This window comes from Notamacropus eugenii, chromosome 2, assembly GCF_028372415.1.
Source record: "Notamacropus eugenii isolate mMacEug1 chromosome 2, mMacEug1.pri_v2, whole genome shotgun sequence".
Lineage (NCBI taxonomy): Eukaryota > Metazoa > Chordata > Mammalia > Diprotodontia > Macropodidae > Notamacropus > Notamacropus eugenii.
Genome location: NC_092873.1, coordinates 276391344 through 276404410, shown reverse-complemented (window position 1 = coordinate 276404410; position 13067 = coordinate 276391344). Strand labels below are relative to the sequence as shown.

Genomic DNA, 13067 nt, shown 5'->3' with positions numbered 1-13067 from the left:
TAGTTTAGCTAGAACATCAACATCATCAACATCCATCATCATCATCATCATCATCATATAGATTGTATCTAATTTGACTACATATGAAATTCCAAGAGAGGTGGGAGCCTGATTCTGCAAGGCTTTAGGTACCCAAGGAGTTTGTATTTCATTCTAAAAGCAACAGGGAACAGGAAAGTAAAACAGCCAGATCCATGATTTAAGAACATTAATATGGTAACTATATTAAATATAAATTAAAGAGACCAAAGTAAGGAGATCAAAAAGACCACTACTCCAATAAGGCAGGCAAATGGTGATGAGGTCCTAAATTAAGATACTGATGGTGTAAGAGGGAAAAAAGAGAATGGATGCAAAAGATGTTGTGAAAAGAGAATGAGTAAATCTTAGCAGTTAAGGAGGGATGGGGGTAAAAAGAGTCAAGGTTGATTCTGAGTTTGCAAACCTAGATAAAGAGGATTAGAGGAGAAATGGCTTGAGGGGTTGGGGGGGGGGGCAGGAGGATGGTTATGGGTTTGGTTTGGGATAGGCAGAGTAAAATGCTAATAGGTTACCCAGGTGGAGCTTTCCAGGAGTCAGTTATTAACTGGATCTAGAGTTAAGGGGAGAGATTAGGAAAGGATATATAGATTTAGAAGTCACCTTCATTAAAATAATTTACAACATGGGAAATAATATCACTAAACGAGTAGACAGCAGGGAAGCAGAACCAGAAGAGACTTAGGAGGAAGAAGATTGAGGGGGCAAGGAAACTGAGGCAAATATTTTTGAAAAAAAGATACACAAGAACAGCTTGAAGTGATGATGGGATCAAGTAAAAGATTTTGTATCATTTTGTTTTTAAGTACAGGATAGATCTAAGCAGACAAGAAAGAACCAATGGATAAAGAGAGATTAAAGATGAGAAAAAGGGAATGATGGAGAGGGAAGTGACAGAAAGGGATAAAACAAGAACAAAAATAGAGAAACTGGTCCTACCAAGAAGGACTACCTCTTTCTCAGAGACTGGAGCAAAGGACAAAAGAATGAGGAACATAGAACAGTTTGGAGGTATGGAGTGAGGTCAAGAGAAGAAGTAAGTCATTATTTTCTTAGTAAATTAAGAGACCAAGTCCTTTGTGGAGAGGGAAAGGTGATGAAATAGCATAGGGGTATTGACGAGACAAGGCTGACATGGCAGCTGATGAGAGTGGGAGAGTCCATCAGAGAAAAATAAAAGGACTGTCCTACCTATAGCAGTGGGGACTCAGTTTACAGCAAATAGCAGAAATATGTGGTAAAACCAGTTGGTTTGGTGTAGAAGCATTAAAATGGGAATGGAAAAGGTAAATGGTAGAGGTAACACAGGGCTAGGTTTTGATAAAGGATAAATTTCAAGAGTAAATAATAGAGTACATACTAAATATAAAGATACCAAACTACAGTACCAGGATTATGGAGAGAGAAAAATGAGGTCAGAGCAAGGGTGCCAGACTAAAAAAAAAGGGAGGGATGAAGGAACTGGAGGTCGAGGTGAAGACAAAGAATAAGTTTAGGAAGAAAGAATGAGGTTGGTGTGTGTGAGAAAGAGGGAGGAAGGAGGGAAAAGAGAGAGAAAGAGATTGATTGGGAGTGGAGGCATAGACAGTGGATAAATGCTACTGGAAATTAGTTTTCATGAATGACTACTCAAAGTTATCAGATTTATGTTATTTAACTCATTAGGGCCAATATTCTTCATCGCATCTGAGGTTGAGTAACTTAGGTTGAAGCATCCAATCTCCTCCCTTTCAAATCACATACTTCTAAGAATGACAGACTTGGAATCAGGAACAAGAGCTCTTCTAGGATCTTTGGCCAAGGTGGACAAAATCACAGCACCACAAATGCTGGAGCTGCAGGGGCCCTTAGTGATCATCGATTCTGAACACCAATAAAAAGATCCACAAAGTATAACTGACTTCTCTGTGTTTCTGCCGTTTATTAACTATGTGACATTTAGCCAAGTTAATTTCTCTTAGTTTTCTGCTCTATAAAATAAGGGGTTTAAAAGGTTTGTAAGGACACTTCCTATTCAAATATTCGAAGACTGTGAAACTACACAACACTAACCACTACTTGTAGCCTTTCTATTCTAAGAGGTGACATGGCCTTAGTGGATAGATGTGGAGTCAGGAAGCAGTGGGTTCACATTTCACTAGGGATAATTACTAGTTGTGTCACCTTTGGCAAATGACTTAAGCTCTTTGAATCTCAGTTTCCTTGACTGTAAAATGGGGATGATAGCTCCCACGTAGCTTTTGGCATGCTGTCTTCTGGTTAGACTGTGTGCTCCTTGGGAACATTCCTTGGGTTTGTTTGGTGGGGGGCTGAGGGGTTACTTGTATGTAAAATGCTATGCAAACTTTAAAGCACTCCACAAAGTTGCTATTATTATGTTCTAGCAAACTATCTGCTATTTCTATAACTCACCATTTCTCAGAACCCCCCCCCATCCATGGAGGTGCATAGGCTTTCCCTATGCCTGGAATGTTCTGCCTTCTTCAAAGCCTGCCTCAGGTACCACCTTCTAGAGAAGTTTTGGGGGACTGCCTTAGAGCTTGGCACATAGTGGCCGACACATAATAGGTGCTCAACATATACTTGTCGCCTGCCTCCTGAAGTGGTGAGAATCAAGTGAGAAAATGCATGGAAGAAGCCTGGCAAGCGTGCCAGCCCTGCCTAAGTAGCTCCTGCCCACTCAGGGCCTCCGTGGGATGGACCCACTGGCCCAACCCGACCTAGCCAGGCGGGGCTGGGAACGGCATTGTAGAGATGTTCCGACTCCTTTTCCCCTTTTGTTCTGTTTCTGGCTTCACAAAAGACTAATGTGGAAACTGTGTACAACATGTATGACCCTAGATCGGATTCCCTGCCGTCATGGGGAGGGGGAGGGGAAGGAGAAAGGGAGAGAAAATTTGAAACTCAAAATCTTATACAAAAATGCTTGTTGAAAACTATCTTTACATGGAATTCGAAAAAAATACTATTTACAAAAAAAGGATAAGTAGGATAAAGTAATAAAATGGGAATGATCTCCAAAAATAAAAGGCAGAAAGAAACGTCCCCCCTCTCGGCTCCAGCCCCACGAGACCCCGCGCCCGCCCCCGGCTCCCCCACGAGCCCGGCCACGCCGCAGGGGGGGGGGGGGCACCCGCAGCCCCCCGACAGTGCCCCCGTGCCCACCTCGCTGCGCGCTGGGGGGCCCCGCTCCGCTGCCCGCGGAGCTCTGGCTGCCCGGGTCCGCCGTGTCCGCCGAGCCGCAGAGCGCCCCGCCGCAGCTCCCGCCGCCGCCGCCAGCCCGGCGAGTTCGGCCGTTTCCGGGTTCCCGCGGTGCCGTTCCCCAAACGCTCCGGCGGCGCCCGCGACCTCGCGAACACCGTTCCTGAGCTGCTCCGCTCCGCTCCGGGGCCCCTGAGCAGCGCCCCCTAGAGTGTGCCTGCGCCTGAAGGCCTGAGGGGGGAGGCTCCTTCCCGAGCTTCTGCGAGGTCCTCGGGCAGGGGTCCGGCCGGGCCTGGGGGGCCTGTGTCCGGCAGCGCGGCCGAGAGCCGTCCAGAAGCCTGTAACTGGGGAGAAATGGGCAAAGTCCAGGGGTGCAAAGGGCGCTGAAAGGGGAAGGGGAGGTGCCCCAGGAGGCCACCCATGGGTGCCAGGGAGGGATACTGTGTCACCCTTACAATGGAAACCACCCAAGCCAGCTTAGCGCAGGGCCTGGATCCCTGAGAAAGAGTGAAACCCACTCAGGGGGTCCGGAAGGCCAAGCCGAGTGAGAGGAGTGCCATTAATAAAGAATTCTCTTTGGTACGGGTGACTTCCCCACAGTCCTGGGAGGTAGACAGTGCAGATATCAGGATCCCCATGTTGCAGGGGAGGAGACTAAGTCTCAGAGGAAGGACTAGTCTAAAATTACCTAGTTACTAAGTATCAAGAAGGGATCTGAACCTTGATACGTTTCTTCGCCCAGTACTTGACGTTAAGTGAACCAGCATTTAAGTCCTTCCTCTGGGCCAGTCACGATGCTAAACACTAGGGACACAAAGGTTAAAAAAAAAGCTGCCTCCACCCTCAGGGAGCTCACACTGCCATGGGGGAAAGTTTCCGACATGCGAACAACTATGTAGAAAAGAGTTGACAAGGGAGAGGGGAAAAGAGATACAGGGGATGGAGTGTAGAAATTGTACCTAATAATCAATCTGCCCTGCTGAATTTGCCACAGCTTTAATGCCACCCTGGGCAAATCACAACCTCTTTGAAACTGATTTTCTTCATCTGTGAAATAGGGAGAATAATATCTGCATATGGCTTTGCTGTGAGGAAAACAAATTGTGACATTTAAAATGCTTTATAAATGTGAATTCTTATTACCTTTTCTTGCCTAATCTTGGAATTAATATTTGTGAAAACTGTAGTGTTGGAGTACTCAGATCGGGAATTTTTGTTAAAAATACTGAAAGCCATAGGCTAAAGTGTAATAACAAATCACCGGATTTCTAAAGGAAGGATGACTTTCAATAACAGAATAGTAGATGAAAGAAGACTGTACTGGTAAGATCTTAAGTCCTTTAGAAAATCACAACATATTTAGGATGTAATAAAATTTCTTCACCTGTTAAATCAGGATTATAATCCCAGTTCTGTTCCCTATTTTGAATATCTAACTCCATTCCTTATTCCCACCATCCCCAGTTACTACTCACATCCTGCTGAATGGAGCTAGGGAAAGTAAGGGATCTAATCTCAACCAAACTCCCATTTCACTAAAACAGTGCTTTTACTTCTTCCTAATAGGTTCTTTAGCCCCCTCATCACAGCAACTGTTCTAAACTTTCACTTCTCAAGGCTTCCACACCACCCCTCCCTTAGTCTCTCTAATGAGGACCTTCCCACACACTTCAATAAGAAAAATCAAGGTCATTTGTAAATGAGCTCCTTTTCTCATCTTATAACTCCCTAACATCATCCCCCTTCTATCTCCTCTCCACTGTCTGATAAAGATCCTTCTAGACAAGGTCTTCTAAACCCCTTAATCCTAGTTCGTCATTCTTATCTTCTCCAGATTTCTCTCTCCCTCCTGGTCTCTTGATTCCTTCTCTATCTACAAATATATCCTTGGCTCCATATCTTTAAAAGGTCTCACTAAATCCATCCCACTTGAAATCATTTTCTATCTTTCTTCCCTTTTTCAGTGAAACTCCTTGAAAAAGCTATCTACACTTGTTTCCAATTCCTTTGCTTTCACTCCTTCAAAACTCTGCAATCTGGTTTCTAGACTCATTCAACTAAAACCACTCCAAATTTACCAATGATCTCAGCTGATATCTGATTACCTCTTGTCAATCCTTGCTTTTTGTTTTTTAACCTTTTTACAGCATTTGATACTGACTACCTTCTCCTAGTGAACATTCCTCTTTAGGATTTTGTGTCTACGTACTCTGGTTCTTCTACTCCTACTTGTCTGATTGCCCCTTCTCAGTCTTTTTCTGCTTTTTCTTCATCCATGTCACATCCACTAGCTGTGGTTTTCTGTTCCTAAAGACCTTTCTCTTCTCTCTCCATGCTATCTCACTTGGTGACCTCATTCACTTCCATCGATTCAATTATCCTAGTCTTTGGATATCTAGTTCCTTATGACTGATTCACTGTTTCTTCCATTAGAATATAAGCTTGAGAGCAGATACTGTTTCCCTTTGGTCTTTCTGTCTTCACACAATCCCAGTGGCATAAGGTCGGCACTTAATAGAAACTTGTTGTTGGAGTCAACATAGTCAATTTATTTATTTATTCACTAATTATTATGTATCTATGATATATTTAGCTTCTAGGTCCACCTAGCAAAGCACCACAATGTGGAGTTTCATTGTTTTTTTTTCCCTGTTCTTCCATTTAGCTATGTTACCATGGAGCTGTTAGCCTGTTGCATCCAGGGGTGGTACCCATACTAGAATTTTTTGACTTTAGAAGGAAGTTGTAAGGCTTATTCATCATTTCATTTTGCACTTTAATAGGCCCATTCATCATCATCTTTTTCATTTTAGTATTGCTTCTTAAGGTGTTGTAATCCTTCCTGTTTGCTTTTTTGCATTTTGAAAGCCTGACTTTGAACTTTTAGTTTAAACTTTCAGTTCATTGCAGATTATGTTATTGGGCTAGCCACAGCCATCTATGATTTGGTTGACCTACTATCAGTGCATTTTAAAGGATGTTTGCTTACCAGTAAAAAGATCCTGTTTTATAATTCATTCTCTTTAGAAGCCTGATAACTGACTAAAAAAAATCTGACTCATAACATTGTTCCATACTTGTATGTACAACAAGCTTGTAGGTGGAGTAGAAAGGGTACTGAATTTGTAGTCCGAGAATTTGGATTCACTCCCTATCTGCTAACAGATTACTGAACCAGTCACTGAGTCTAAGTTTTTCTTCTTTGTAAAATGACAAGTAATAACTAATCTTGGTTCTGGAGATTGAATAACAAAGTATAACTATTCTTGCAGAAGAGAGGCAAGGTACTCCAATGGCAGAATGTTGGAGAAGCTGTCAATTATGGTCACGATATAAATTGTTTTTGCTTAACTGATTTTTTTGGTTGTTAGTTTGTGTTTTTGTTAGGAGAAGGGATTCAGTTCAGGATGGGGGGCTAGTTAGATCTAGAAATGACTATGATATGAAAACAAAAGGCAGCAAGGAAGCAAACAATAACAACAACAAGGTAGATAGTATTGTGGATAGAGTTCTGAGCCCAGAGTCAGAAAGCTTTGAGTTCAAATCCAGTCTCAGACACTTACTAGCTACATGACCCAAAGCAAGTCACTTAACCTCTTTCCACCTCAGTTTCCTCATCTGTAAAATGAAAGTTAGCTCGCATGATTATTGTGAGGATCAACTGAGACAATATTTGTAAAGCACTCAGCACAGTACCTGCCATGTAGTAGGTGTTTAATAAATGCTTATTCCTTCCTATAACACTCAAAGTGCTATGAAATGTGAGTTATTATTGATTATGTACAATTTGGAGTGGGGAAAGAGTTACAAAGATCAGTTCTTTTCCATCTATAAATTCAAGACTATTAGAAGAAATCTCCAATTACATTTTAACAATAGGTCCTTCTCAGTCTGGGAGGGATACACAGAATGGGCCCAATAATGTCTGGAGGAGGTCCCTTGGAAAACAATAGTTCTTTGATTCTCATTTTAATCCATGACAATTTAGTTGAGGACCCATTGGCCCAGACCTTGTAGGAGTAATTCCCCTTTAGAATAGACAGATCATTTGTGTTTACAGTGAAGAAAAAAAAAGATAAATGACTGTTAATGAGATTATTCCTATAGTGTTGCTACTTGAATACTCATCTAAGCTTAATGAGACAACTAAGAAAGGAGACAAAGATAAAGCATTTTAAGGGCACAGTTTAGAATGACAACTCAGTTTGTTGCATAATATTCTTTCTTAAGGAAAACAAAAGCCTTCTATTTAGTCCACTAAATAAGCCATAAGGAGATAATTGAGAAGTAGAAGCTCTTACAAATGTGGTAATGTCCCAATTATCCTGCACTCCTACATCTGGCACTCTCAAATACCAACTAACCGCCACAAATAATATCAGCAGCAGTAGCAACACCAAAGCGTCTGTAAGTGCAAGCAGCTATGAAAACATATGAGAAGAGTTAAGAAACTTTAAGGTTGCTAAATGTCTGCAATGACTGGTTCATTTGACAAGCAGAGGAAAGGGATGCTCTCTTTGGTTGATGATGGCTGTCAATCTAAGTTTCATGACCATCAAAACTTGGAAGTAGAAGAAATGTGTCACACAGGGCCATCGGTGGAAAAGGAGAGACATCATTAGCTAGGAGTAGGAGAAAGGGGAGGTGGAGGTGGCTCCAGACAACTATCTGAATTTACAGAAAGCAGATTAGGAATCTAGTAAATCCAAGAAAACTAGGCCAAGGGTGGAGAACCTGCAACCTGAAGGTCACATGTGACCCTCTAGGTCCTCAAGTGTAGCCCCTTGAATCCAATTTCACAGATTCAGTCAAAGGACCTAGAGGGCCTTATGTGGCCTCAAGGTCACAGGTTCCCCACTCCTGGGGCAAATCTGGTAAGATTATAGATTTGGAGTTACAGAAGCCAGCAACTTCATTTTAGAGTTGAGCAAATCAAGGTCCAGAAGGATTAACTGTCTCACCCAAGGTTACAGAAATATTAATGGGCAAGATGTGAACCCAGTTACTATAACTTCAAAGCTAGTACTCTTTCTACAAAATGATACATTGGAATGGGTAACATCCACACTTTCAGTCAAGTCAGTCAACAAGTATTTATTTATCAAGCGCTTGCTATATGCTAGGCTTTGTGTTAAATGCAGAAAAGGCAAAAACAAAAACAAAAAACCAACCCATCTCTGCCTTCAAAGAGGGCACTTTCCAGTGGAGATTACAATATGTAAACATACAAGATTTGCAGAGAGTGGAAAGAAGGTAATCTGAAAAGGTATTAGAAACTGGGGTGTGGTGTCATGAAAATCCTTTTACGGACAATGGGCTTGGAGCTGAGTCTTTGAAGGAAGTCAGGGAAAGTGTTAGGTGAAGGTGAGAGATCAGAGAATTCTAGATGTGAGAGACAGACAGTACAAAGCCGCAGAGAAGGGAGATCTGAGGTTATAACTTTTATACCTAAATACCTTTTTATAATTCTACTCTCCCACTAGAATATAAGGTCCTCTAGTGTAGGAACTTTTGTATTTCTTACACAATATATATTTCATATATAACACTTTATCATGGTGTTTGATATGAAGTTTAATAAGTGCTTCATTCATGTGATGAATTAACATTTACAAATCATATATGGTCCTCATTTTATACATGAGGAAACTGACAGGTTAAGTGACTGCCCCAAAGTCATGCAACTAGTTAAATGTAAGTGTCAGTGTTCCTACCCAGATCTCCTGATTCTACCACTCTTGTCAGCATAGTTGAGAAATGATGTCTGAATATATATATATATATTATAAATGAATAAAGTTATCACAATCATTACCATTGTAACACCTCTTCTAAACTGCTTCCCCAGCTCCCACTCACTGACTTTGGATCTCCAGACAGTAGTTGACAAATTCTCTCTGAAATTCTTGGGATAACTCTCAGGGGTTAGGAATTTTCTGGTACTATTGTTCAGGAGCTCCCATTGATTATCTGTTTGCAAAGCAGAGATGATTAGTTTTTGGAAAAGCTAATTGATACGGTATAGTAATAACAGAACCAAAACATCCCCTAAAAGGTTTGTGACACACTTGTCCTTTTAGTATCAAAGTCCTTGGGGAGAATGGACTGAAATTTAGGCTGCACAAGTGGCAGATGAGTAACTCAAAGTAACTTTTCTCCATTGGTGAAATGCTCATAAATTTCCCTCTTCAGTGTGTGTAACTCACAGCTGTGCTCCAAGAATTGCTGCCCTGTAGAGTTCTGGTGTGTCTAGTTTGCCCTCAGCTACCAACATAAATATTATCATCATTGCTATTCTGGATGTTGGAGAGAGAGATGGAAGAGTTGGTTCAAAATGTGAATGAATTCACTTAGACCTTCTCTGTCGCCATTGGGAGCTTTATTGATGCAAAAGGAGCAAGCCTGAGATTTAGCAAGGAGCTAAACAAAGGCAATGATATAGGAAAAGGACCAGATTTATATAGGATGATTTTAGGGTTTCCTTGTGGGGGTTGGAGTTCTAGCGTAAGTCTTGCAAGATAAAGGCACAGGGTGAGGACTATGAATGACACAAGATAAGGAAATCCCATTCCCTAGGATGAGGTATGGGGACTGGGAATTTTATGGTCCAGGATAAGGGGAAGTTTTGTGGTAAGGGGAGACTTTAGGGCACCAAGGGCTTCGTAAAACAATCAATTGTAAATTCAATCAATATTATTTTAATTCTTAGGGCACTGTTTTCTATCCACATCATGGAGACACAACCACAAACTCCAAAGTGAACTCTAAATTTTTCAACCTTTCAAAGTTGGAATTGTTCACACCCAGTTTAAACCTTTGATTGACTCTATAACTCAAAAAGGTATTTTTCTCTGATAAAAAATATCAAGGTGAAGAGCATCTTATTAGTTATATTAATGGTAGTGGAGGGATATAATATACAATATAATGTACAATAACTTTACAACATATGTCAAAGATAGCTTGTGGACTGGTTTTCCCTTATTGACTGGCTATTACCACAATTACTCTTTTTTCTTAATTTTTTTAAATCAGAAAAAATCTTTCTTCTCTCCCTCCCACCTACCACTTTACATCTGAGAAAGGAAGAAAAGCACAACTCCTATCACAAACATGTAATGAAGTAAAACAAATTTCTACATGAGCCATGTCCAAAATAGTTAAACGTCTCCTTCTATGCTCTGAGTCTTTCACTTTATCAGAAAGTGGATGGCATGATTCATCATTGGTCCTCTGAAATCATGGTTTGTCCTTGCATTGATCAGAGTTCCCAAGTCTTCTTTCAAAGGTGCTTGCCTTTATAATATTGTGTTAATTGTATAAATTGCTCTTCTGTTCATTTCATTTTGCATTAGTTCATACGTGTCATTCCCAGTTTTTCTGAAGTCTTTCTCTTCACTATTTCTTATAACACAATAGTATTCCATCACATTTATGTCATAATGTGTTCAATCATTTGTCAATTGATGGGCACTCGCTCAGTTTCCAGTTATTTGCCAATATAAACAGAGGTGCTATAAGTATTTTTGTATAGATAGTTACGTTTTGTTTTGCATAGAATTAACCCCCCTCCTAATGTCTCTCCCTTTTATTCTCTCCTCTTCATCTCTTTCCCTTCTATTCCCTTCTGTTTCCCTGTTGAGTGACAACTGTGTGTGTATTTTTCTGTCCTTTGATAGGTTTAGATGACTATGAGATTCAAATGTCACCTCCATCTTCCACCCCTCCTCCTTGATTGGGTAGACTTTTAATTACCCATTCTGATTGTGTGAGATAATTTCCCCTAACCTTATTCTCACTTTCTCTCCCAGTATATTCCTTTTCCTCTCCCTCTCCATGCTTCTTTCAAGATATAACATAATGATTCCCAGACATTTATGACCCCAGATGATGATAAAGTTCAGAGGGGACACATCTGTCCTCTTACCATATTAGAATATGAACAGTTTATCCTTGTTTAGTCTGTGATTATTTACTCATGTTTACCTTTTCATGTTTCTCTTTGTCCTATGTTTCCATCCAAGTCTGGCCTTTTTATCCAGAAAAGATGGTTCATTGGATCATTGTATTGCTGAGAATAGCTAAGTCATTCATGATTCTTCAGGGAATAATATTGCTGTTACTGTGCTCAACATTCTGGTTCGATTCACTTCACTATCCATCAATCAGTTCATGTAAGTCTTTCCAGATTTATCTAAAATCATCCTGCTTGTCATTTCTTAGAGCACAATAATATTCTATTACAATCATATACCACAGCTTTTTTAGCCATTCTCCAATTGATGGGCATCCTTTTTGCTTTCCAATTCTTAGCCACCACAGAAAGAGCTGCAATAAATATATTTATACAAATAGGTTCTTTTCCCCCCTTTTTTGGATGTCTTTGGGATATAGAGCTAGCAGGGGGTGGAGCCTTGCTGCTAGCTTGCTATGGAAACAGGATGTCTCTTCTGGCTAGTTTTTAAATTTAATTTATCTTGATGATGGTCAGATTATCTCATATTCTCACATAGGGAGATAGGTGGTACAATAGACAGAGTGCTGTGCCAAGAGTCAGTTAGAATTGAGTTCAAATTCAGCTTCAGACACGTACTAATTGTGTATCTGTAAATGAGCAATCATTTAAACTCTATCTCATTTTCCTCAGTTGTAAAATGGTGGAGCATTTTCCATTCTGTGGCATCTGTCTTCTACTTATGGAGAGGTGAGTGCCTTACCATTTTATCTGTGCATCTGCTGTCTTATGTTTCATGATGTCATTGATCCTCTTTGAGAACCAAGGATCAAAAAACTACGATAACAACACAATCCTGTAAGAAGAGCTGCAGTACCATTTCTTTCAAGTTTCCAGCTCGGTCTCTTGCCTGGGAAGGGAAAGTATCGCCGTTCCTGTTGTTCCAAGTTCTTGCTCCTTCACCTGAATTGCCCAAACTCTGAAATACCACCTTCTTTAGCGTATACTATAATTGACCTTGAAAATTTCTCTAAGTTTTCACTTAATGATTGACAGATTCTCATCTGGTCTTACTTTCCATGTCCCAGTGGTTCTGAAATCCTTTAGGTCATTACCCCATTCCTTGACTTTTATCTTGCCACTGGACTTCAATGACTCTGAAGGAGAGAGTGAGGCTTTGCCAGACCTTCCCTCACTTAAATCCAATTCACAAGCAAGTCAAGACATTGTGAACAACTCCCCACTACTCACTCCCACCAAAAGCTACCCACTTTCTTTCATTGTGTCCTCTGGAATCCCTGTACCAGAGGCAAAAAGTTTGTTTTCATCTTAATCTTTTACTTTCTGATTCCTTCCATTTTTTGGCTTTTACTGAAATCAACTTTTCTCATGATGACACAGTCTCCCTGTCCACAGCACAGGCTGAACTTTTATTCATTCTTCCCTGATTCATTGTTTGAAGTGAGGGAGTTTGAATAATCTTTGTTCTCTGTTAAATACTCTTTGTTCCCTATTTTCAGTCTCCCTTTACCTCTGTCACTCCACTCGGTAAATTCTCCTCCTTTGGGTTCGTACAATGCACAGCTACCATCCAATCAAAATTCTGGTAGCTGTTTTCTACAGAACTTCAGGACTTTCTCCTTCCTTCCATACTCAGTGGAATACTCACAAGCTTTCTCTTTTTCCCAACTCTAGCTTCATACTAGGGGACTTCAACATATATACTGATATTCCCCAAATACCCTAATCTCTCTGCTCTTCAACTAACCTATTTCACATAATCTACTCCTGCACCCCAGCTCAGCCACACACAAAGATGTTCATGCCCTTAATTTTGCCATCATCTACAAATGTGCAACTTACACATTTGAGA

The 13067-nt window shown here is 40.6% G+C and overlaps 1 protein-coding gene across 2 annotated transcripts in view; it reads right to left on the bottom strand.

The window, feature by feature from the left end:
- Positions 1-3670, bottom strand: part of SLC35A3 (solute carrier family 35 member A3) — a 57161-nt gene extending 53491 nt beyond the window's left edge. The window contains exon 1 of one of the 2 annotated variants that reach the window (XM_072644118.1): positions 3205-3670. The gene's annotated coding sequence lies outside the window, so the exon portion shown is untranslated. The remainder of the gene's footprint in view (positions 1-3204) is intronic. The other variant, XM_072644117.1, reaches the window with a different exon arrangement.
- Between the last annotated feature and the right edge of the window lie 9397 nt (positions 3671-13067).